Source organism: Apteryx rowi, unplaced genomic scaffold, assembly GCF_003343035.1.
Source record: "Apteryx rowi isolate R43461 unplaced genomic scaffold, aptRow1 scaffold_10, whole genome shotgun sequence".
In the NCBI taxonomy this organism is placed as follows: domain Eukaryota; kingdom Metazoa; phylum Chordata; class Aves; order Apterygiformes; family Apterygidae; genus Apteryx; species Apteryx rowi.
In genome coordinates, this window is record NW_020447197.1 from 5,458,914 (window position 1) to 5,484,618 (window position 25,705).

Here is a 25,705-nt window from a genome sequence, read left to right on the forward strand (position 1 = left end):
ATACCCTATTCACAAACATACTTTAAGTGAAGGAAATGAAGTTGAACATTACATATGTATGCCTGGGAAATTAAACAATTCCCATGAATATCAGTTTTTAGACAGCATTCCTCAGTCATCAGCAGTACAGTCTCTCTTAGCTGTTCTGCATCAGTGAAATCTAGTTAAATAATACTGCATCAGCTGAAAAGGGGGTTGAAGTTCATATTTAGCAATCTTAAAAAAAAAAAAAAAAGAACCAGTTTCAGATGTTACTGTATGCATTTTGCATTCACTGGCTACTACACAAATTTAAAAAAAAAAGACATGGAGTTGTTAAAATTCCTTTCCCCACCAAGCACACAGCTGTTAACACCACACGTGAATTTCCTGTTTCAGAGCCAGTGACAAACTAAGTTCTGCTGTATTTTATCTTAACCCAAATACATGAACACACGCTCTCCTACCAGGTGATGAAAGAATCAGTGCAAATACACAAATGCTCTCCTTGTTATAGTCTCTTCTGGAAAAAAGAAGTGTGTACAATAAATGATCTCTTGCTACAGAGGTTTGTCATAGTATTAGTTTTGTTCTTGCTTGCAACTCATCTTCTCAAAGAGGCAGCACCAGAACACTAAATGATGTAGCAATTCAGTGATACCCATGTGCATCATGTTATTTGACTAATTTTACCATAACTTCAATTTAAATCTGCTTCTCTAACATACATATACTTCCTTACTTGAACACCTACTCCACTCAGTTTGACATTCCTTTGTGGTTCTCCTGGTACTTCTGCTCTGGGTACTAAGATACGCCTGTTTTGTGCAAGGGCTTCTTTTGTTTTTGGATGCAGTTCTGTAAAGAGCTTGAGTTTCTGGGAACCATCTCAAATGAAGGGCTCTCCCCTCTGCTTCTGATTTTAATTTGTTTTTATGCACGGCACGATCATTTGGAACAACTCCTTTCTTCCCAATACCAAATGATTTTTCACCTTGAAATTTAATCTCCATATGCCATTTATCACTTCCCTCATTTACTACTTAAAGTAATCCAGAGAGATTCCAGAAATGCTTCATTCAGTAGTTAGTTGCATTGAAGTCATAACTAGTTCAATTCCTGGGAAAATTTCTTTCAAAGTTGCAGAAAGCTTCTGTAAAAATTTCATCAGCCCTAAAGTTTAGTCTGCCCCACCTCCACAACAGACGCCAATTAGCTCAGTGCAAGGGCAACACTCCTGCTCTTTTGTCCTATAGCCAGCACAGATTCAGTAGTACTCCTGTACATGAGCAGAGAGAAAAAACAGTTTAAATTATGTTTAAAGAAAAATGTCCACAGGCTAGAACACAAGACTCGTTACGACTGTAGCTCTTGCCTCTCTCCAAGCATAAGGCTGGAATGACTAAGAGAAAGGAAGTAGAACAACATCGCCCCCTCACACCCACAAACTCTGAACTATTCAGTTCATCACATATGCTTTCAGAAAAATGCAAAAGGGGCAAACATCCTCTATAAGCCAAGATATTTTGAGAGATGTTATATTGCCTGAAACTCGCACTGGGTTCACAGAAATAAAATTCCATGAATTTTGAAACAGCAAGAAGAATTGGACTCGAAGTAGGAAGGTGCCAAAAAATTCAATTAAGGGTCAAATTCTAACATCTTGTACATGCCAGACAGGTTAAAAAAAAGAAGAAAAAAAAAAGCTACTGTTTCTCATCTTTTACACCTATACAGACCTAGGGTTTTATAAAGAAACTCTCCTTATGGCTTTTAAAACCCAGTGACTTTGCAAAATAAAACTGTGATGTGTTGCCCTTAGTTCCTCAGCGCACAGACTAAACTAAGATTAGTTGCCTTAAAGATTATTCTTGGCTACATGCAAGCTAAACACCAAAGGTATGGGAAGCAAATGAGAAAAACTGCTGATTCCTTCTGATGAAGGAAAAGCTTGGGGAGACAAGCAAGTGTGGCAGCAGGACTGACTGCACTCTCTCCTTCAGAGAGGAGCACCTGTAGAAACAAAGAAGTATGCAGAACAGCTTTTGTAAAAGAAATGAATTTACTTAGGGAGCCAGTCCACCTGGTCAGAGGGGGAAAGAAGAACCTCCCCCCACACTCCACACAAATACCCAAGAAGTTTTTGTTATACCTAGGTAGGAATTGGGTGCCCCTCGCTTCCCCAATACCCAAAACTATATTATGTTTACAACAGATTTTAATTATAGAAAGATGGACAAGTTTGATGAAAGCTTCAGCAACTATTGCTTTGCTAGTTAGCAAACATGACAATTGCTGCAGATACCTTCATTCTAGATGCTCTCTTGTTGGTACACATATCAGAGGGAAGGGCTGCATAATAATAACCATTTAAAAAAATTCAACACAACTCTTCCGACCTAAAGAAACAAGGGAACACTAGTTGAGCAAGGGAGAGGCACCGAGCAGTTAGCAAGATCATTAGCTGTTCGCTGAGGGCCAGGCAGTCGTTGTCATGACTACCTTAAAGGATGTGCAGAGGTACACAACAAAAGGAGGAGCTCCGTGGCTCGTTTAGGCTTGCCTCAGGCGTGCTGCCCTGCAATAACAGGGGACTGTGGCTGCTATTACAAATCACAAGATTCTTACTAACCCATTTTAACAGTTTGTACTGCAGTACGATATTGAATCATTATTTCAATCCTTTCTGCTTTGCGCAGAAATCCAGCCTTGCATTTTTTTATTTTACAGATTAGGCAAAAATTGCATCTCCAGCTAGCATTACCTGAGCAAAGCATTCTCACACCGAGAACTTTGCAGCTTTACCCCTAACAAATCCCACAGAAGTAATATGTCCCTTCCTTCCCTTATGTTGTTTTTACTTCGTTCACTGTCCTCTTCCTCTCTGTCGCTCAGCTATTCTCTTCCATCAGCACGGGAACTTACACAAACAGCACACTGGAAAACAAGGCTATAACCTGCATTGACTTAGCCCGAGAAATAATTACTTTTACATGACAAGTAAGAACAAGCAGGTACACAGTGGATGGCAGTAAAGGCTAACCATTATAACCAAGCATCTAATGTGAAATCTACACCTCATCTACTACTATAAGGGTCTGCTTACTTAATCCACTAAAGTATACATATACGTGGAATTAAGGTACAGGAGAGTCTTCCTGAAAATGATATTTAAAAGGTGTTAAAAGAAAGCAGCAATTCCAGAATAGTAGATAAGCTATCCATGATATGTTACTGCTTATAGCCAGGAGGATATATCCAAGGAAATGGGAGAATAACTAAATGCCCATAAAGAGTTTTAAGATAAAGCTACCATGGATAATTCAAGCAGTACTTGAAGATAACTACAACGTAGTTTGGTTATTAGAGAAGTGATGACAACCATGTGAAATCACACGTCTCACTGTCAGGCTTAAACACTGTCTCTGATATGTAGGTTATATCCAGCCTGCAAGCCTACTGCTTCATATTAGGGCATATTTGCTTTCTGTGTTGCAAAAAATGTTTATACTGAATAAGCAAAGGCAGCTTAATATGCCTATGCGAGCTTCTGACCTTGTCAGATGGAGGTTCTACAGACATATGTTCAATCATTAAGCTTGTTTGATTCTGTTTATTTCAGAGACATGCAATTACATTCATATTTCAATCTGCATGAACATTAGTAACAAAGTTACAGGATTTCATCACCATCTGTCAGTTAGGGAGCTGGGGCCTTCTGGAGCAGGAAACTTTGAGGTCAGTTTCGCCAGAAAACAGCACAGTATCAAGTACTGTGGTATTTAAGGGTCAGTATATGATACCTAAGATGATGAAGAGTCATTTGTTAAGAAATGTTCGGAGCGTACTAAAACCATGTTCTCAAACACATATAGCAAGGCATGTTCCTCAGGATATGTTATGGCCCCGTAACATCAGCAGCTTCTAGAAAACCTGAAAGGAGAACAGTACTGAGAACTCTCACATTGACAATTTCTAACCTTAAACACCAAATGTTTTTAAACTTTCAGAGAACTTGGCACTGAGTCACTAACTTGCTGATGCAATTATGCAAGCCAAAGATATCTTAACTGAGCTTCCTCAAGCATAATCCCTCAGTTCCAATTAAAAAATAAAAAGAGATGCTGAGAGGCTACATCCACAATACTTAAATTTGAATAGCCTAAAGCAAGCATCTAAATCCATGCCTGGACAATTAAGGAAAGGTGGTCTTTTTCAGAAACTACTACTAAGACCTGCAATTGTGTTAACCCATACACAACTTCTACATTTGTTTCTTCTGGCTCTGTTTCTAGAGAAAAGAAAAACTCTAGGAATTCTTTGGCAAAGTGTTTTTATCTGTGACAACTACCATGTGCTTCACAAAGAATAAGCTGTAAATAAGAATACAAAAACCAAGCTCTGGGAAGGAGAAAAATCTTAAGTACTGGAGAATTTGGGGATCCCAAAGGTTCAGAATTGGTGGTCTGCAGGCAGACCTCCTTAGAAGGTCAACAACCAGCTGTGGGTCGAGGGAGAGCCTCAAGGCTAGAAACTGAAATACTGCTTTGGATCTATCTTCAACAGATCAAAAAGGTCTACCTGTCAAGTCCCTTAAAAGCAGCATAACCAGGTGCACAATGATATATATGTGGCTTTCAGTGAGCATTGAGAGTGTACCTCTTGGAATGAGATCACTTGCACGAATGTTGGACTTACGGTAAAGATGCTGACCTCAATTCAGCATTGACAAGAATAAATGTGGCTGAAAGAATGAGTGCATATCATTTCAGAAGCATCAGTTATGCTATTTTGGTATTATATAATAACTCAGTGTATACAGTTTGCATGACAAATTAAAACTCAACATATCAAAAGAGAAAACCAGGAAAACAGTGACTGGATCTCAATTTCTTCTTTTTGTTTTACAAGTAGTTTAAAATTTGAGACATTCTTCTATTCAGAAATGAAATGACTAGATTGCCCACAAGAACAGAATTGTAGCTTGCAGTCCAGTCTTTTAAAACAAATCAAGGAGCAAGAACAACAAAAAGGTTCATATAGGTGTCTCAAAGTTGCCTTACCTTAAAAAAGTTTCCATTGCTATCCCCACTCCCCCAACAATATGGTCAGCACTACTGAATCTGTTTTTGATAACCTAAGATGTTTGCCAGACTCTTTAGATCAACCTTGTGAAGAACCCTGAAAGCTGATTTAGGCTCAGGTCACAACAGCTGCCCAGCAGCTGTGCTTCAGTACACAAGCAGAGACCCGAGAAAGTGCCCAGCAGTTCAAACCTGCTCTTAGGACTGCTTTTACTACGGAGGAGAGACACGCCGAGACGTGGGAGGGGAGGCGAGCCCTTAGTCAAAAGCTCTCTTACAAACCAATTTTGACAAGTTACACTTTCGGATTTTTTTTTTTTCTTTTCAATGAAAAGTCAAATTTGTTACTCCACTTGCAATGAAACCACCACCTAGGGGACATGCTCCAAATGAGACAGTAGCATTTTTTTTCCTCCCTTAGATTTACTTATGGATGGGTTGGGAAAGGAGGGCAGAGGAACAGTGTGATCTGATGCTGTACTAGTCTTTTCTACATCAGAAGCAGCACAGACAGCATACGGCAATGAATTATTTTAGATACAAGAACAACTATTGCCTGCTCTTGCTTGTACTGCAAATTCCCTTATTTACAGTAAGTCACCTATTCTGTTATTTTACTGTGAAATTCAGTTGATCAGCAAGCTCCCAGAAGCTCACTCCCAGCCATAATTTAATTAAAAGGGCAGTAGCTAAGTTTCACCATATGCAGCTGCCAGATGCAAYCATTGCAGTTCAAGTCTAAAGGCAACATAACTGCATGTACCAGAGCATAGTTTTATAAGTGATGAAAGCTGTCATTTATGTCACAGACATGGCTGTAATGCATCATGATATTATAGTTTCAGCAGAACCTAAAAATATTAATGCATTTTGCAAAAGCATTTATAGCCAGTAAACTTGGAATACATTTCAAGTGCCTTACACTTTTTCTTGCAACTATTTATGCATAAAAGTGACTTATGTTACATTAAACTACATATTTAGTCGGGCATATATACAAGACCTCACAGACAATTTTAAACCTTAAAACGCTGGAGGACTGAAGGACAACTTATTAGGACTTAAAGGGATGCAAACAGAATAGGGAGCCCTTCACTATTCAGTGATTCTCAGGAATAGAGAATACTGCATGGAAAGTACCTTAAAATTGTTTCTTTGGAAGAGACTTTTGCCAAATTCAATTTCAGCAGCCTACCAGCTGACTCAGGAAGTCTTGAAAAGGTCTTTAATAAAATGCAATGAAGAATGATAGTCTTTAAATCACTCCAGAGTACAAGGCATATACTAGTTGTGAAACAGTGCGATTCAAAAAGTTCAAAGCAGATAATTCTTTAATATGTTGTTTAGTCTCCTTTACAAGGACTTCAGAGGGAAAAGGATCAAGCCATGGATATAACTATATGTCAAAAAGATTAAGCAAGTTAAAGTGTATCAAGATTTGAGAAAAGGAATCTACGACTTCATAAAGTGAATGCAAGTGTGATATACAAAACAGCTTGCTTTCCTATAAAGCAATGTTGATTGCAAGTCTGAAGCCAATATTGGACTCCATTTACATTTAGGTAATGGCACTATTGTCAAGAGAGCTATTACTCATTTATGTTACCACTACTTAGATCAAAACTGGGTTCTTACAGTACAGAAATCAGATGTACAGATTGCTTTAAAAATAATACGATTTAAGCCTGGAATTAGAAAGTAAATGTTATGCCCAGATTAATTACAAACGGCAACTCATCATTACAAGGATTGCTATTTATAACTGGCAGTCATTGTTTATCTAATGCTTTTCAGCTCCATAGCCCATTTCTATACACAAGATGGAAGACTGCAGCAGCCACAGCGACTGGTGAGCTTCCAGCCAGCTCCAATTACCCTTAGAAACAATTGCATGCATCAGACATTGTCATGACAGCCACAGTCCCGACAGCCAGCTGACAGCGCGCTAGAAAACACTGGGTCGCAGCAGCTCTCGAGCGCAGCAGCTTGCCAGCACCGCTCCCCAGGCCACCCCAGCAGCCTGGCACCTTCCGCGCTGGCAGCCGGCCTGATGCCGGCCAGGGGAACTGCGCTGGCAGAGGTGCCAAAGCCATTACCGCCCACTGAATAGAGCCGTGCTGGCAGAGCATCTGAAGCTGGACAGGATCTGCAAAGGACTGTTTTTAAAGCTAGTTGAAAGAGATGTTTTGGCAAGCGTGCTGAGCCTCACCAACGTAGCAGCCACAGTTGCTACAAAATCAAAATGAAGCAACCCTTAAAGGTGGTCTTGCATAAAAACTTCAGAGAAAAAGATGAGAAAGAGTCAAAGAAAGGCTATTTATTCTTAATCAGCAAAAGGGAGTCAATCAACATGTACTTAATCAAAATCTGTACCTTTGAGATAAAACCCAACACTAATATGTAAGCTTAACCATTTCAAATATTTCTCTAAGATAAGCACCATAACATCTCTTATAAAATACACTTCTTTTCTGAAAGTTACATAATAAGCTGGCTGCAAAATTCAGCTAGTAGCAGGATTTTTCTCTCTACTTCAGAGTGGAAAATTCCAAACAAGGCATAAAGACTTAACTTTTGATGTGAAGGATGCTGATCACTGATCTTCCCTAAGGAGTGAGAAACACTGAAAGAGCATGTGCAGAAGAAAATTAAACCTCTTCTTTCTCCTGCCCTAAAGTCAATTCTAATTCTTGTCTCTTAGGCTTCATCATAGCTTTCTGCTCTGCTAGTAGTTTCAAATATTTTCATTTACCTTTCTTATCCCAGATTTCTTCAACTTCAAAACTCCGAATTTATGCACCTTCCACTTGGGAGCAGCTCTGCAAATATGGAAAAATGAGAAAGCAACCAGGGCAGCTGTCTGTGGGCCATGATTATAGATACCAGAAAAGGCAATAGTTCAACTTAGGTATCCGGATGCAAGGAAAAAAGCAGTTAACATCAATAGTGGACAGAACTGCCCCTAAAGTCTCCTTTTTTCCCCCCCTCCATCTCCTCATTCAAATCCTTCCTTGCTCTCACTTCTTCCCTAGCATCCATGAATTTACCAGCTTGAAAAGACTGCAGCAGTACTCATACCGTTCTAACCTGATGAGCAGGCAGGATATGAAGGCAACAAACAAATTCAGCACCACCCTATATGTGTTATTTCAATTATTCATCACAGAGAATGTCTGGAACAGCAGCAATTTTAAGGGATAAATAGGAAAGCAGCAAACAGAAGGAGGAAGAGACAGGAACGAAAAAGAAAACAATCCCAGCTGTGCAGCTATCTTGTCCACAAGAGAAGATATGCAACAACTGAAGACAACAAGTACAACTTCCTCAGAGGCAAAAAAAAAAAGAAAAAAAGAAAAAGAAAAAAAGGAGGCTCATTTCACTTGGAAAAAAAACACGCAGAATGAAACATAGTCAGATATTCACATCTTTGTTCTGATGGTTTTGTTTATCCCGGCCTTTGAGACCTATGGCTGTTCATAAATCCCTCTTGGCCATCTGCGGACACAACAGTTCAGTGTAGAGTCCAGTACTCAAGCTGTGCCCGGAAGGTGGAATTTGGCCTTGAAATGCACTTTTGTGGATCACTGTTCAAGCCTCATTGGTTTGTGTTTATGAAAACTGATGCTTTTCCAAGCGCTCTATGATAAGCCATTTAAACAACATGTGTATGGAGCTGAATTTGTTTTAATCTCTCATTCTCCCACACAGAGAAGTTTGTATCACATTAGCTCTGACTGGAAATGCTAAAGCACTGCAGACGAGCAAGCAAACATGAAGCACCCAAGAACAATCAATCCACTTCTGTTCTTCACTGGCTCACATCTATGCGATCTCCCTACGGCTGTATGAATGCATTCAGGCTATGTGTCACTCTGAGAATCTTTTTTAAAGGTTTTTAAGAGTGGATTTTTATAATTTTTGAGAACTCCAGTACCTTACAGAAAGTAATCAACCCATATCTAATACACATAACGAAAAACAAATGCTGAAGCCTCATTGTCCCTGCCACACACATGCTTCCAAAATTGTTTTCCAACGAGTCTTAGGTGTTTCCTCTAGGGCTTCCTGTGGTAAGTCAACATTAATTCTATCCTTTGTTAAGCAGGCTATACTACTAACCCCATTTTTTTTTGCATTATATGCTATGATTCATCTGCATGTAATATTTTACATTGGCAGGTAATACATATCCTTGTAAAAAATATTAGGCTAATAATTTTAATGAGCTTGGCTTTGAAAAATAAATAGGTTAACCTGAAGTCCTGTGCCTGCATACAAGCTCTCCAGGGGTTGTCTGAGTTTTAATTCTAAATGAAGAGGTTAAATAAGTGAGGTGGACAGCTGGGCCTCAAAGCAAGAGCAAGCACACGTGCAAAACAGGAATTTTGACCCAATCTGTGTTGACCAGTTCCATTAACATAGCCACATCAAAAGAGATATTTTAAATCATTWTACCTCCGCAGCAAACTCATTAGCCAACAATCAGATTGCACTGCATTGTACAGATGTCCCGGAGCTGGTGCAGCTATGTGCTAAATGCTGCTCAAAGCACACTTTTGTTTTTTTAAGTCACTCACTTCAGACCAGTTATTTTACTGGTTCCAATCACACCCCAACAATACATCAACTCCAGTCACACAGAGCCCGTTAACCCTCAGAGAAGCACGCAGAGGTCAACTACACACTCGTGGGAATTAACACCAGACTGCATACTTCAGCCACCTCTACACCTCATCATCAGAAAAACTATCACCTTAATACACTGCATACTCTGTTTAAAATTATGGTTAGCTCTGAGGGACAAAAGCAGGCATGGTGAACTTAAACTGAGAAACATTATTTATGGATGGTATGAAATTATCTGCTTAAATGAAGTTCTTAATTTATTTCTTCTCTGTTCAAAATCATTCAACATGGGATATAAAAGCACTCTACGTGAAGAACACTGCTCAAGGATTTGTTGTTTTAAGCAGCAAACTGCCTGTGTACAGGTGGAAGCAATTTATTTGTATCAAGTGCCTAATCCTGTCTGACATTCAGTAGCATGGATTCCTGCATGGCTTAAAGAGCAAACAGTAATCAGCTGAGACATCAGCTTGGTGCTTGTCTTTATAAAAAGAGAGAAAGAAGCTGACCACAGCAAACATCAAGTTGTAAATGGGACGCATCTCTTCTAGCTCCCAGAGTCCTCAGTAACCTAACCCATTAATAGTAATGGAATAAAAGGTTAATAAATGTTTTTTCCTGATGCTAATTAAAAAAGCTAGACTTAAAACAGTACAAACCTCACTGCACAGAAAAGGTCATAAAATTTGCACGCACTTACTGTAGTTACCAAATTCAATACAAATGATGTCAGACACAAACACGCACTTGCTTTGCCTAGGTAAGATTTAAATGTATGTCTCTATATATCCAGAAATTAATAGCCTAACATTTGTTTTCCCAAGATTCGCTAGGTTTCAGGAGTTGTTACTATATATTAGGAGGGGCAACAAAAAGCCTAGTAAGAAAAAAATGGATTAAGAAAAACTCAGTACAGCAAGACTTGAAAACACACTATCACAGCTGCAATTACAAGCCTGAATGGTCACAGCTGATCCCTAACCTCAAGCACTGCTTACATTCCCATTCAGTGAGTCTGCATTAGAAAAAAAAAGTTTTGTGACCTTATTAAACAAACAGTTCCATGTACTTTTTAAAGGTGCTACTAGTCTAACCTGTAATATAGAGTCAGACCATGACGTGACAAAGTTAGAGCATTAACTATCTCAAAGTCCTCAGGTTGTTCACATATTCCTAGGTCTCACCACTGTCTTTTGCTGAAGTGTTTCAGGAAGAGGACTACAACCATATTCTCCTGCTATTGAACATATGCCACTCACCAGTCCCTCTAACAGTTGTTGAGCTTAAATTCCCATTTCTTGGGTAAAGTATTTCCCTTTAATATCCAGATCAAACTGTGGATGTCTCAGATAATTAGTTTTATGATATTATTGATGAATTGCCAGAAAAAGAGGTCTAGTTGGTTATTGTGAAATGCAAGATTAGTGAAAGCTTATTGTGAAAGGCAAGTAGTGCCTTTCGAAAAACCAAGAGCATTTTTTCCCATCAAAGTGATTTTCTCTTAAGCTTGATGGCCGTTCCAGTCCAGCTATAAATTCTTTAATGCAGGTGCTTATTTCTGTAATTTGATTAACAATGATGCCAGTTGAAGTGGTCAAGTATTAAAGTGACATGGATTTAAAAAGCTCAGTTTTGCCAGTTTAGGGCTGTTTTATTCTGGTTCCTGTCTTTCATATCCATACAGGAGTGAAAAGCTAAAGAAGGACTTAAAATAGTATTCAGATTCCATACTTACAGTGGATGGGACAAGAACCGTGTCAAATTGCAGTAACAAAGCATCAGGCTAGATTATAGTGATGGCATTTTACTAATAAAGACAATGAAACTCTGGAATAGATTGCCTAGGGAAGTCTATAATGTTCTTAAAGAGATCTAGTGGTAGACAAACATGTCACAAGTGAAGATGTGGTTGACCATACATTGGGAAAGTGGATAAACTAGATGAATGAGTTTCAAATTCCCCTTATACAGCATACACATCCCCATGCCCTATATGCTGAAAGAGATTTTTTAAATTTATATATACACACACACATATGCACATACATATGTGTATGTACACCCCCAACCATATACATTCTCTTGTCCGTATACATTCTCATATGCATCCCATAGATCCAGTTTAAGAACCACTGAACTACATCCCTCTAAATACTGAAAGATAGAGCTGAAAAGAGGCTTTTTTTAGGCTAGTTAGTAATGACCTCACATGGAAGGGGGATAAGAGGAAGGGCAAGAGAAAAAGGCTATCTAAACCTGCTCCTGATCTATGCTCTATGCATAATTAAACAATTGTAAAGAAAGAAAAAAAAAAAATCAAAAAATGTCTCAGCATATCTTTCAGTTCAATGCTTACAGGGTTCCTTTGGCAATGTGGGCAAGTAAGGTTCATATCTCTGAGTGAGGTATGAAAACATTGAAGTAGTCACTGTTTTATGAGTTTTATGGATGGCATATAACCCCCCCCCCTTATGAATTGAGTTCTGTTTACTATGCACCTTTGCTTTTATTTAAAAGGCCTGAAAAAATTAGTTTTCCCCTATGCTTGAACTAATATTCAGAAAAATATTTCAAAACATCTCAGCAATTTTTTTTTGTTTAGCCTCCCAACCCACAGGGGGAAAAAAAAGTTGATTACATAACCCAGCTGTGCATCTAATGTCCCAGAACCAAATCACTGCATGTCCAAAGGAGGCACATTAATAAACATTTTATCTTGCTTTATAAAAAAACATGGTTACCATTTTTCAATAAATGAAGCAATCAGCAACATTACCTTATCAGCAACATGATACTTTTCATACCTTATGAAATTGGAACACATGGCAAAACCCACTTGAACCCAACTCAAACGCCAGTTTATTGTGAGCACATCCTCTTTTTATTTCCACATATGACATCAACATTCAGGGCCAGATTTCTGAGAGCACAGCACACCACAGCTCAGCTGAGAGCAAGCAGAAACAGCCAAGCACTTGAAAAACCAAGTCTCTTTTCTGGCGCCTGAATGGGAGATAAATATTCCAGAAAATACTATTCCTAATCAGTGTTTAAGTAATTTTGTAAAACTAGCCTTTAATTGACACACCTGTTTCCAATAATGCAAGAGAGATTTTTGACCTGGTATCAGCTGACAGCACTCCATTAAATTGTCATTGCTCACTGGAGATGCATTTCAGCTGAAAAATCTGGTCTATTCTTCTTTAATAGATTTAATAAATATGGATTCAATTCAGTACTCCATTACAGATACCACCTTTTTCGTATATAAATTGAGCCCAAAGGCTAATTGTGCAAGCTGAAAGCTTATCCGAGTAATAACTTTTATTCAGATTAAAAGGTATTTTGCATATTTTATCATGTCAATTTATCTATACAGAACTCATGTCCAGACAAACCTGTGTCACACATGGATGGGAACTGTCTGCCAGTTAGAGTTGAATTCTGGAATAACTGAATTAACCAATAAGGTGCACTAACAAATAACTTACCATTAGTAACTATATTTAAAAAAAGTGCATATGAACAAGGGGAAGCCAAAATAGTACTTCCCCTCCCTATAGTCAACTGGCATCTTAAGAAAAATTCAAAATATTGGGAAAACAGCAACAATCTCTCTCGAAAGGATGTCATTAATGTCTTCATACATGACCCTTTTAGTCTTCTCACACATTTGGTCCTCCTTTTTTTTCCCCCCTCGCCTCTCCAATTTGTCTGTAGTTAACTGGCTGGAAGAACTTCCAGGCTTGGTATTGTTCAGGTCTACAGAAATCTGAGCTTACAAAAAAGTGGAATTTTCTAGCACACATAAGAACCACTGAAAAGTAAAAAGCTTTAGCCACTAAGTAATTCTTACATTTCGAAAGTCTCATCCTTAACAGATAAATTATAATGAAAAATGTGGTATACAGGAAAGGCTTCAGCAGATTAAAAAAATACTGAAAGAGGAGTACATGCTATTAGATTTAAAAGATAATCATATAACTACTAGCAAAGGGGAGGAACAAATAAGAAAAGAGATTTAAATAAGAAGTAAAATTAGATGGGAAAAAATAGCTAAATGGTATTGGTCAGTTACATATCTGATTAATTTTAGATCATCAGTTAAATTTCTTCTAAAAATATTTTGAAAGAATGGCTGATGGCCTACAACAGCTTAGACAACAGTTGTTAAATACTACATAAAAAGTGTTTAAAAAGGAAACAGTCAGAAGAATTTGTGATTTCACCCACCTCACTGAAAGTTAACTTGTTTACTTTATTTCTAGAAGTGACCACTCAAATGCAGTATAAAGCTACTTTTTTGTTTAATGGTCAAATTTTTAACCACTGTGCGCACTATACAGCACCTTGCTCTGAAAAGTCCTCCATCAACTTAAATGAGCTCATGTATAGAGAAAGATATTAAATTCAGATCTACAATGGAAAAGGCTGTTTTGAAGGGGAAGCTGTGCATGCATAGAACAGCAGGCTGAAACATTTCAGGCTATACTCAAGCTTGCTCTTCAGATGAAGTCACATTTTAAGTCCCTGTATGATCTGTGTTATTTATTTGGCAGTAGGCATGAGACTGAAAAAATGTGAACAGCTTATCAATCAAGATGATGGATGAAGAGTCCCTAAGCGATGTAAATAAATTCCCATACCAGTCATTTTAAGAAGTCATCATTTCACATGTTTTACTTGCTATCTGTTTTCTGATGTTCTTGAATATTTACCTCTATTTGGATATTAAGGTTTTACTTTTCTGTTTCTCTAGAAAAGTCATAAAAGGACAAAGGTCTATAGTACTGCTAAAAAAACCCACACCACACAAACAACAAACAAGCACATGTATAACAACCTATAGTATACCCAAGTTGTTTGGGCTAGACTAGACCAAATTCATATTTACATGTTTAATTTTGCTTGCCTGCCATAAGATGTTCCAGAAGTGCCAATTCCTGGAGAATTCAAGTGCTGATAAGTGTCACGTAAAGTAGGCCTACATGTTTTCAAAACCATTGAAACTTAGAGAATACATGTAGAAATACTAATGCTAAGACTCTACCCCAATAGGCAACTGTGCATCTCAGTCATTCAATACATAAGTATTTAAGAAGTTTCCTTTATGGACTACAAAGCTTTGCAGTACTGTGTATTTCAAGTCCAAGACCCATTAAAGCCAAATGAAAGACTTCAATTCTACCATATTTTGCATACGTGGAGCCTGTGTGTAAGCATAAAAAACCTTTCATAAGTTCATAAAATTCTACTTTTGTAATAAAAAAGTAAAGTATATTTGAGGTGAAGTAACCTTTCTGCAACAGCAACACAATGTACAAAGCAGAAGGAGTGAAAGCAAACATCTTGGGTTGCTGATACAGGAGAAATTTAGATACGGAGTGGATGTTTTATGAAACATGGGCAATAAAAGAGAAAAACCCCTGATGTCAACTTGATCTTTAATACTACAAAACAGATACAGCCTAGTGATTTTATCTCAGCAACCTGATGCCTTTATTCTGGGTTATTGTTCCACTTTTAAAGCACTACTGAAATACCACCAAGCTGTAGGCTTCCCTCCAAACACTGACCTAGCTGCATCCTTCTTGTTTTGAAGACAGATAAAATAACTGTAAATTGTTATGTATTAGGTGTAGACTAGTAAACCCTAATATTTCTGTTATGAATGAAAGGGGCAAAAAAAATCCTACAAAGGAAGCAAAAAATTAGTACTTTTCCTGCCATACAGACATGATAGCTACAGTATAATTTAACATTTTAAAGGGCTTTATGAATTGTTTGGCAAGTTATCTTCTCAAGTGCAAGTCTTAACAAAATGTATGCATCAGCCTTTGATATGCTTAGTTTGAAACAGAAACATGCTATCAACTCATCAGTTAATCACTTCTAACATATTAGAACATAGGAAGGTCTAAATACCAACTTATATACTATGTATTAGCGTTTGTACTACCCATTTGCATTGTCAGATATAATAATGCCAAGATTTTTGAAAAACATCATATATAAAGCAATTGCTATCTAATAGCAGTATGACACCCTGTTACTAGAAACTTCAAAAACTAACACAGTGGTTCATCCAGTACATGTACACAGGATTAACCCAAGATAAGTCTCATAATTTTCAGTCTTTCAGAATAACAGATATTTATTAAAAAAATCTTCCTGCCAAAATCTTATTCCCACAGAAACAGTTCTCAGGTGGATCTGTTTCAGAGGCTACAGCCCAATACTACTCATGGCGTGAAACATTCTAAAATAAATTTAAAATGTACCAACAAGAAAAATAAGTGATTTCCTTGAGCGCTTCCATAGCTTGCATAAAGACATCAATTACCATAGCTTGTCATCTAAATTAATGATTCACAGTGATGGATTATTCATGCAAGTTGGTCAGCTGAATATTATATTTTGACTCTAGGGAAAAAGTATAACATGTCTTAATTAACTATGTTTTGTATAAGCTAAAGACAGTCAAAAATATTTTATTATTGTAGTCGACCAGGTAAAAGACAAGAATATAAGATTAGCAGCAGTTTAAGGGTAAAAAAAAAAATCTTCAGCAATCTCCATAATCCATATTTAAGGTGAATTAGCCTTATATAGCAAAAGCATGTTGCCTCAAGTAATCTAAAGTAGGTCTAAATTACTGTTTAAGGAATATGGGTTTTTAAATGAACTGACTTCAGCTCTACTCCATTTAAGCATGGAAAAAATTTAAATTTCATGTTAGCACGCTGTCTTCTGCTGTATCCACAGATTTGTAAGACTTCAACGATGAAACAACTCCTTGTTTCAAAGGGGTATCAAGTATTTTCATAGCCTTGACTGAAATTCCACTCAACACTGAATTTTTCTATGAGTGAATATGTTATCTCTTAAACACATTTTGTAAAGGAATATAGTATTCTAATGGTCTCCTGTAGTCTCTTGAATGTATGTAACACAAATCACGAATAGATATGTACACTACACAGCTTTGATCAGGGCAGTACAAAACATCTCTACAATTCACAAACACAGTATCTAGGATTTACAACTGCTATCTTTTGGACAAAGTGTTATTCAACAATTGCACAGAAAGATTTACAAAAATACCCTCAGGAAATCTATAGTACCATTTATCCTTAAAGTACCTAGTATGATCGATCTGATATCTCTAAGAAATCTACACCAAGCTGCTCTCGGATAGTAAAAATCACCACGCTTGAAGAATATTATGCCACCTAGTTGCTTACACAGTTATTATATGCAACATATTAAAGCTGTTAAAAGCATTATCACATTCAAATTGACCTTTACCATTTAATGAACCAGATGCCTCACAATCATTACAATCTTCTTTATTTTATGCTGGAGAAATGCAGGTTAAGTAGATTAAATAACCAGTCCCAAAAAATGCGGAAAAAAATCCCAACAAGCTTTTTTTTCCTTCTATAACTAGGCTATCCATTAGTGTCACCTTTTTCAGCTTCCAGAACAATCCTAGAGCCCAATATAATCCCTGAAAGCAAAAGTCTATTTTGTTCTTCTCTTAGTGCTTCGGTTACATTTCTGAGGATTCTTCTTAAGCCCCACAATTCTTAAGGAATTAAGTAAAAACTCAAAGAATGGATAGTTCCATAGATAAAGATTATTCCAAGTTATCACAAAGAAATGAGAAACATTTAGAAAGGTATGTTAAATATCAGTTCAGTTAGTCTCTGCCAATCCCTAAATGAGAAGCAGTAGTAATACTTACTATCATACACCTACCTCTTTAGTGCTCTCACTGCAAGTAGAGATACTATGGTATTAGATGGACCTAGCTCCTTGTAACAATTCCTACAYGCAGATTTGGACCTATGCTGCTTGCTTCGCCTTCCAAATAATACAAGATATGCGAGTGTTCTCATGGAGAAATATGCTTCCAAAACTTCAAGAGTTTATTTTCATTGTAAATAAGTGAAAGCTTGTCCTCTTGAAGCTAACAGGTATTTCACTGTCACTTCATATATGAAGACCTGGCATCAGTTATATCAAACTAACAAGTGTTCTGTTTTGATACCATAAGCAGGTTTTCCTCACTCAGACTTGTATATAAAAGTTTTACCAACAGCTTTTTTTTCCCTTTCATACATGCCATCCCCACAAAATAAATCTACGTATAGTTAATTTCTTTCTCTTTCATTGATGCAAGTTCTCCATCTGCCCTGCCATTACATATATCCCATAAGACATCTCTGCTTGCTTCTTTTTCTTAGTATCTTCTCATAAATCTAGTATTTTGTTTTCCTTATTATTTCAACATGTGCACTGCAGGAATAGCAGATGGAAACTGCTAGCTACAGATAATGCTAAGAAGTAGCTTCTGGACAAGTGGAGACTCCAAAAGCTCTAAAATCCACATGTTTGTGCTACCATATTTTCTATGAATCAGACATTGAGGAAGACTAATCAACTAAAAGCTCTTCCGTACAGGAAACGGAGAACAAGCACGGCTAGGGTATGAAGTGACTACACAGGTGATAGTGAATTCAGAAGTTGCATTCAGACATGCGTGGCACATGCCTTGAGAACCTGTCCCTAGGAGAAAGAATGGGAACACCTACAGCTATGAGCCACCACAAACATTGTTTCAGACTCTTTAGTTCCATCAGATATTGTTCAATTAAGAACATTCCTTCATACCCGTCTTAATTTCCAATAGGTGTTTAGAGCTCTTTATACATCTGAGCCAGAGTTTGTCAGATAAGGGGCAGGGGGAAAGAAGTTACTCACCAGCTATTCAGTGGCATGCACTTGTCTCTGGCTTATAAACAGACTTTCATTCAATAATGAAATCACTTTGTTTAATAGTTTACTGCAGTGTTAGGAGGGTAGTAGTGGAAGACAGTAAAACTACTCCTGCTCACTCTAAAAAGCAAGCCACAGCGAGTACACCTCATAGTTTGCTTCCATGCGATGGCACTTTCAGATGGCAGAAGTAAGGAGGCGGGCAGTGCTCCCTGGACATTAAAAGCAGTAGGGACTCATACGCACACACTGCAGGAGCACAGAGCGCAAAGGGCACAGCAGAGGAAATGCCAGAGCACATGTAAACAGGTCTGTACAGCTGTATCTGGGTGCCAAGGGAAACTTAAAACAGAAGAGAAGATGAAGGAGGGCTCAGCTGACACAGAGGAATGACTTAGAACAAAGTCAAAACATCCTTTCCAGACTTCAACTACTATCAGCTACTGACAGCGCACAATCCCTATCCTATGATACTTGCACACCTCACAACAATACTGCAGGATGGAAATGAGATCTTAGCAACTTGCCCAAGACCAGCACATTAGCATTGCATTAAAATGATTTGAGCTCTGCCTCCCTTTGCTTCCCCCCACCTCCAACTCCTCAAAAAAGTTCTCATAGACACTATGCTATCCTCTGCTTCCCAGCTCATCAATTTGCAGACCTCCACTAATAACAGCTTTGGATAGAGAAAAATGGGAGATAAGATATTGCTGAGCAGCAGAAGAACAGATGTAGAGACATGATTTCTGCGACTGGACTAATCACTGCCAGAGTGTCATAGGACAAGGGAAAAAGAAGGTGGACTGTAGAGCACACGGTGCCGAAATAAGACTTTTTTCTGGTCAGGTCACAGACATGTAGAAGTATAGATCTTTATGTGCCCAAAGCCTATTCTGTGATCTTCAACTCAGATGTCAGTTTTGCTAAGTGTTACCGGAATCTTTATTTTAGAAACATGGAGACAATTTTGTTTTTCACTTTTTTTAAACACCTGCTGTCTGAAAATTATTGCAAATAAACAAAACTAACAAGGAGGTTTTTATTCACCATATGTAAGTACACATGCTTTTAAAAATAAAATAGAACTGCAACAGTGTTTTAAAAGTCCACATCCAGTTTAATAAGAAAATAGTTTATTTCCCTTTAGTACTTGTAGGAAGCATTAGACATCTTTCGACTCCCACTAATTACTTTGGTTTTGGCAGACACCAGTGTTGCCTCCTCCTGCTTTTTGAATAAATCTGAAATTAACAACTCAAACTGACATATTTACAGTAAAAATAACTTGGCTTCCCTCTCATCTTCCTCCCACCTCTTTGCCAGATGAAAAGGGTATCATGCATCTACAGTCTTTACCAACAATCTTTCAGGTAGAGACCTAGGTATCTCATTTACAACAACAGGATGTCAAGTTGAGGATCTGATATTACAGTCAGTTGCTCAGATGGTCTTAGCTTTTGATTATTATTTTTAAATAGTTTAGAAACTAGAGAAAATGCTTTATATAAAAAAAGATAWCCGAGAAAGAAAATATGGGTGGCTTCAGTGAACTCAAATAGTTATGTGAAGTACACAATCATGAAACACTCCAATAACTGCTTTAGTTTAAATGTTGAGGAAAAAAGCTTTCCAAAAAGACAGTTTTACTGTACCAATTAAAAAGATACATCTTAAATCTTTAAACCTGCTTTAATTCTAACTACAGCTTATATAACCGAGATGTACACTGGAAAAGCTGGGGCAGAGAACATTACCTCAGACTTGGAAGCAGTAGTTACTGGAAAATGAGATTTTGCTATATTGCCAAGGAAGGAGGCAGTCTCCAGTGGTTAAGTAATAGTGAGGCAATCAGACAGGCCGTCCTTAGCAAAACATCTGTGCTCCTAACATTACCTTGGCATGTTGAGGTCAGTTAAAAAAAAGAACAAACAAACAAGCAAACACACAACATTCAAAAGTATAAGGCCAGGTTCTATGGTTTACTCCACAAACTCCGCAGGAGAATCAAGAGGTGGAATGGAATCTCTCCTCAAAAGGTTGAGATGCAAAATGCAGCTAGGGAGCAAGTGTTTGGGCAAATTATATTATTGGCAAGGTAACTGAAGTGTTTGCTTTCCTGCGCTGTCCTGSGCTGTCTAAGCAAGCTTCAAGGAATAACATTGGAGAAAACAAAACAAGTCTTAAATATGTTGTTAAAAGAAGACAGAAAGTGAAAATTCTCCCTTCTCAAATATGGAAATCCCCCAAACCCAGTACACATACAAAAAAATACGGATGGAAAAAACAGATGAAAACAAAATCACAGAAACTGAAGTTCTTCAAGGCTTGGAAAGACCATTCCTAGTTTAATATACAAACACAAGCACTTGTTAAAATATATATATATATATATATATATATATATATATATATATATCTCCCACTGCGCATATGGTAATTTCAAAGTTTCAGTCCTGATAGGCATCAGGATCTTTCTAGAAGCAGCTAATTGTCCATTAGTCCCATCAAGGTCATTGTGAGTATAGATTTCTCAGACATACACAGTAGATTAGAAACACTTTGCACTATTAAGCAATTACTTGTTTAGATGTAACGGTAATGCTGTAAAACTGCAGAGCTGGAGTACATGAATAAAGGGAAAGATGTTTTCTGACTAATAGCTCAGCTATTTGGGTAAAACTGAATGCAACCACAGTGTTAACTTTCTTCTTCTGGCAGGAATATTATTTGTCATTATTATTTCTTCCTGAAAGAACAGTCTTAAGACCTGAAAAATATTTCTCACGTGTTATTGTAATTTTTAAACACTTGGCTAAGACACAAATCCTTTATAACACAGAAGGTCGTCTTATTAACCTAAAAGCCAGATGCATTTAACTCATTAGCTTTTATCAATACAAATTTTTCTTTTCCTGTCCCATAGCTACAGTTGCTTCACAATCATGCTAAAATACCAAAATATAAGTGGACAACTCATTCAGTTTACATCAGATTAGCTACAGTCTGCAGTTTTCACAATCATTAGCTTTGAAGTGTATTAAACAAAGCAGGATGTGACCTTACACACCTCATAAGAACTCCTTATCACACATTTTAAGGCCACCAAATGAGATATTATTCAGAATTTTTCAACATCAAAACAGGCAGAAAAGAACATAACTGTTGCACAGCAAAAARATAGTAGGTATTGGCCACATGGCCAAGGACTAGCTACTTCTAAATGCTGTATCTGGGTTGAGGGAGCTACAAGTAGAATGTGTGCACTTGTATGTGTGCAAGAGAGACTCGCACAGAAAACAAAATGAAGCCTTTGATTTTTGAGGCCACGCAATCTAGTGTTGCTTTACTTTTTAGCAAAATGCACAAGATACCTTAGTATCTACATGTATATTTAGTACAATGTGTGATTAACTTTAGAAATAGAATTTKGGGGAGAGAAAATGAAGAAAGATCACATCATTCTTTCAATGAAGGCAGGAAATTTAGGAGTTTTCATACAGCAACAGCAATTCATCCAACTTATGCTCTCATAGYATTGTTATCTTAGAGACACTTAAATCCCATAATAACCATATTAAGCTATTTAAGGTATAAAAGAAACTGAATATACTCCTAATGTGATTGATACAGTTTGTTTACATCTCTGCCTTTTTGTATTGCTTTAAATATTAAATACCAAGTGCAAACGGAAGAACTATTAAGTTACATTATGTGAATGATAACAGAGAGCAAAATAGAATCTATATTCCTCATTTTCAATTGTGTTAATATCTTCAGGGGAAAGGAAACAAATGCCACAAACATTCACCTTAGGTTGTCTCTTAGATGCTTCGTGTAATTCTGTAGACAAGTGTTAGATCTGTCTTAAGTTAGAGGCACTGAAAGTCAGAAGTACAGTACTGTATGGCATAGCCAGCCACAGAGCAAGTTTGTCCAGTCCCCTGCATACGCATTCATACACTTGCAATATGAGATTGCTCTGACTGAGCAAAACTGGATTATATGGCTCACCAGTTACATAAGTAGGCCCTCTCCCCTGCAGATATCAAAACAATTGAAAATAAAGAATAYAGAATCTATTTTACTTTTGGTAATCATTTACATAACAAATAGTTCTGAATAGCTTTCCACTCATGGATAGAACTCACTTATCTTATGGCAAAGTTAAGATAAACCTTAAGGCTGCTTCTTTTTCTCTTAAAAGGAAAGTTTGGGTTGCCTTTTTCCTTCCTAATTCTTTAAGTCACATGMGCTTGCGATACCTAACTACTCATTACTGAGAATACCCATATATTTGATAACCAAAATTAAAATCACCAAACAAGGGAGATCTTTTGGGGCTTTCATCAGAGAAAAGTGATTCAAAAGATTAAACAGCATTCTGTCCACTATTACCCTCCCTGTACAGGGGGATTTGGGATCTCTAGAACACACCCATGCATTTTACAATGCAGCAGAAATTTAAAGACTTCCTGCTGTATCTTTTGATTTCAGGTTTCTTTTTAATTCCAGTTCTCTCTCTTCCCCCACTCTCCATCCAATACAATTGAAACCAAACCAAGAAGAGGCAGAAGAAGAACCAGCCCCTTCATAAGTTTCAACCTTGCTTGCTCTCCTTGTTGAGTCCTGCAAGCCCTACTTTCAGCTTTCCATCAAAACACGTAATTTTTCTTTTACACTTTGCTAATTCCAAATTCCCTTTTTGGAGGATATGAAGAAAATAACTTGGAAAAACGTGGTATTTTTAACTTCATCTTGTGTCRTGTAAATATTTCTGTTAGCTACATGCCTTTCTGAAATTTAATTACACAGCTGATACTAAAGTTGGCTTGAATTGATTTTTTTCCATGAACAATTTAGCTCCACAAATTTTCTTTTTTCTTTCATCTTCCCCACRTAAGTTAGAAAGAACAGAATGAAGAAAGCTGTACCTTAGGTAAACCACTCAGATTTTCAAATATCTAACAAAGATATAACCTAGACCACAGAAGTACACATTTGTTGTGGTATAAACATACCTTAAAGCTTGCATTATTAAGGAAAGGGGTTATTTAATACAATACCCAACCCTAACCTGTACCCTTGAAGAAAAAGCCCAACAACCCTTCCTTCTCCCTCCCTCACCTCCTAGAGGATAACTCCCCATCACACTCAAGCAAGCTYACAGCTACAACAGCTCTGAAAAATATGAAGGAAATGAAAATAGCGAAGTACAAATCTAGTCCAAGACCTCACTGCTTAAAAGAGACAGAACCTGGGAAATACAAAACTGATAGAGGGATATAAATAGTTCAGTAGAATATTCTATTTTAAAAACTAGTACCACTACAACTGTATGAAGTTTTGTAGCTTTATTTTAAAACACTGATTTCACTGAAAGGATAAAATATCATAGACATGCATATACATCAATCTATGAGATGACATTTTGGTAAAGTCTCTCATCTAAGCAGGGTAGCATAGTTTTCCATCAAACTAAAGTACTGGTCATATCAAAACTGATAGAGACTGATAAAGACTTGGGGAATCAAAGATAATAGGCAATTAATGAAACAGTTCACACACATTATGCAAGTTATATGACTGGTCCTTTAATGACAAGATATATTAAATATTTGATATATTGATCATACATAGATCCGATTAAAACAAAATAAACTGGTGGAGGAAGGGGAAAAATCTGTACACATAATGAAGCACAACAATTCAGGCATCTTTCTAAGAGTTCTTACTTACCCATGTGAAGCATATGTTAACGTATGTGGTATGTGTACATGATATGTATGTTCAGATAGACAGATGTCAAAGTCTTCCCACTTTGCCATCTCACTGCTGCTAGAAGTTACAGACAATGCTTCATAAGTTTAATCAGTTGCATATTCATTCACCTGTTTGCATCAGATTGTGTGTCTTGTTAATATTAGGCCATACTAGCCAATATTAATAATAAAAAAAGTCTTCATACTGATGTAATCAAATGCAGATACAAACCCAAAACTGAGTTACACACTTCAACAATATTGAATTCTTTTTAAATACAATTAAAAACTTTTAAACTAAAGCTTTTCAGTAACACAATTATCTCCAGCAAATAACATGCAAGTTCATTTAAGTTTCCTAATARACAAAAAAGTTAAATACTCTGTATACTTCTACAGTTTTTTGAGCACTGAAATGCTTTACAATGTTATTATAAGTAAAAGGRAGGCTACCATATGATTAAAGCTGTAACTTCTGCTTTTAGACACAAAAGGATTATTCATAGTCACAAATTTCATAATAAACACAGTCATGGGTCAAGTGGTCAGGACATGCAAGTGTTCTGACTGGAAACGGAAAGAGTAACTGCTGTATGTATCCATATAAAACTGTATACAAAATCTTCATGCATAACTGACCCTGCCTTGGGACTAGGAGATGGCCAGATAATTCTTTAAAATATCTATCAATCTTTTTCCTTATGATTTTTGACCAAAAAAAAAAAAAAACCCACCAAAACTCGTGTCTCAAACACGGGAAGCCCATCGAAAAARGGCTTCAGAAGTATCGCTCTAGCTGGGCAGCTAGCAGAAAAGTCACACAGACCTGTATCATATTACTCTCTCCGGCATGAACGAGTTCTAAAGTACTGCTGCAACACTCATCGCAGAATTACTCGGAAATAAAGCGCCCGTGCTCAAATAAAGACGCTGCTCAGGSGGGCTGAGACTCTCCTCAGAGGAACGACTCCTGTTTCCACCGAGCAGAGTGAACACGCTCGCAGGCGCCACAGGCGGGTGCAGACGCGCCCAAAGGGTGATTTGACAGCAGCAGGTTTTTATTAATATTTTCCCCCCTTCCTCTCTCTCCAAGTTCTCCTATCGGCGGGGAAACACCTTCCTCCCTCGCCGCCGCTCGCCCCGCCGCGGCGGGAGGGAAGGCGGCGACGCGCCGGCGGTGCCTCCCCTCAGGCGCCAACGGACGGGCTCGCGCGGGGGCAACCGCTCCCCGCGGCCGTTACCGCCGCCGCGCTCCTCCCAGCGCGGAGAGCCTCCCACGACCTACGGGACAAAACCACGCTRGGAAACCGCCGCCCCCCTCCCCGGGGCGCCGGCAGGGAAGGGACGAGCACACTCACCGCCCCGGTGCTCCGGCCGCCGCGCCCCCGCCCCGCCAGCTACCGAAACACCCGCCGCTCCGCGCTCCGCCGCGGAGAGTGTTCGCAGCGCCTCAGCCACCGCCTAGATACTCTC

The 25,705-nt window shown here is 37.9% G+C and overlaps 1 protein-coding gene across 2 annotated transcripts in view; it reads right to left on the bottom strand.

Annotated features, from left to right (window-relative positions):
• The window catches only part of SERPINI1 (serpin family I member 1), a 51,649-nt gene extending 26,003 nt beyond the window's left edge, over window positions 1-25,646 (bottom strand). Inside the window, exons 1-2 of one of the 2 annotated variants that reach the window (XM_026061342.1) lie at window positions 25,059-25,339; window positions 24,210-24,361 (exon numbers count right to left, since the gene is read on the bottom strand). The gene's annotated coding sequence lies outside the window, so the exon portion shown is untranslated. Of the gene's footprint in view, window positions 1-24,209; window positions 24,362-25,058; window positions 25,340-25,590 lie in introns of those variants that run through there. The other variant, XM_026061334.1, reaches the window with a different exon arrangement.
• Between the last annotated feature and the right edge of the window lie 59 nt (window positions 25,647-25,705).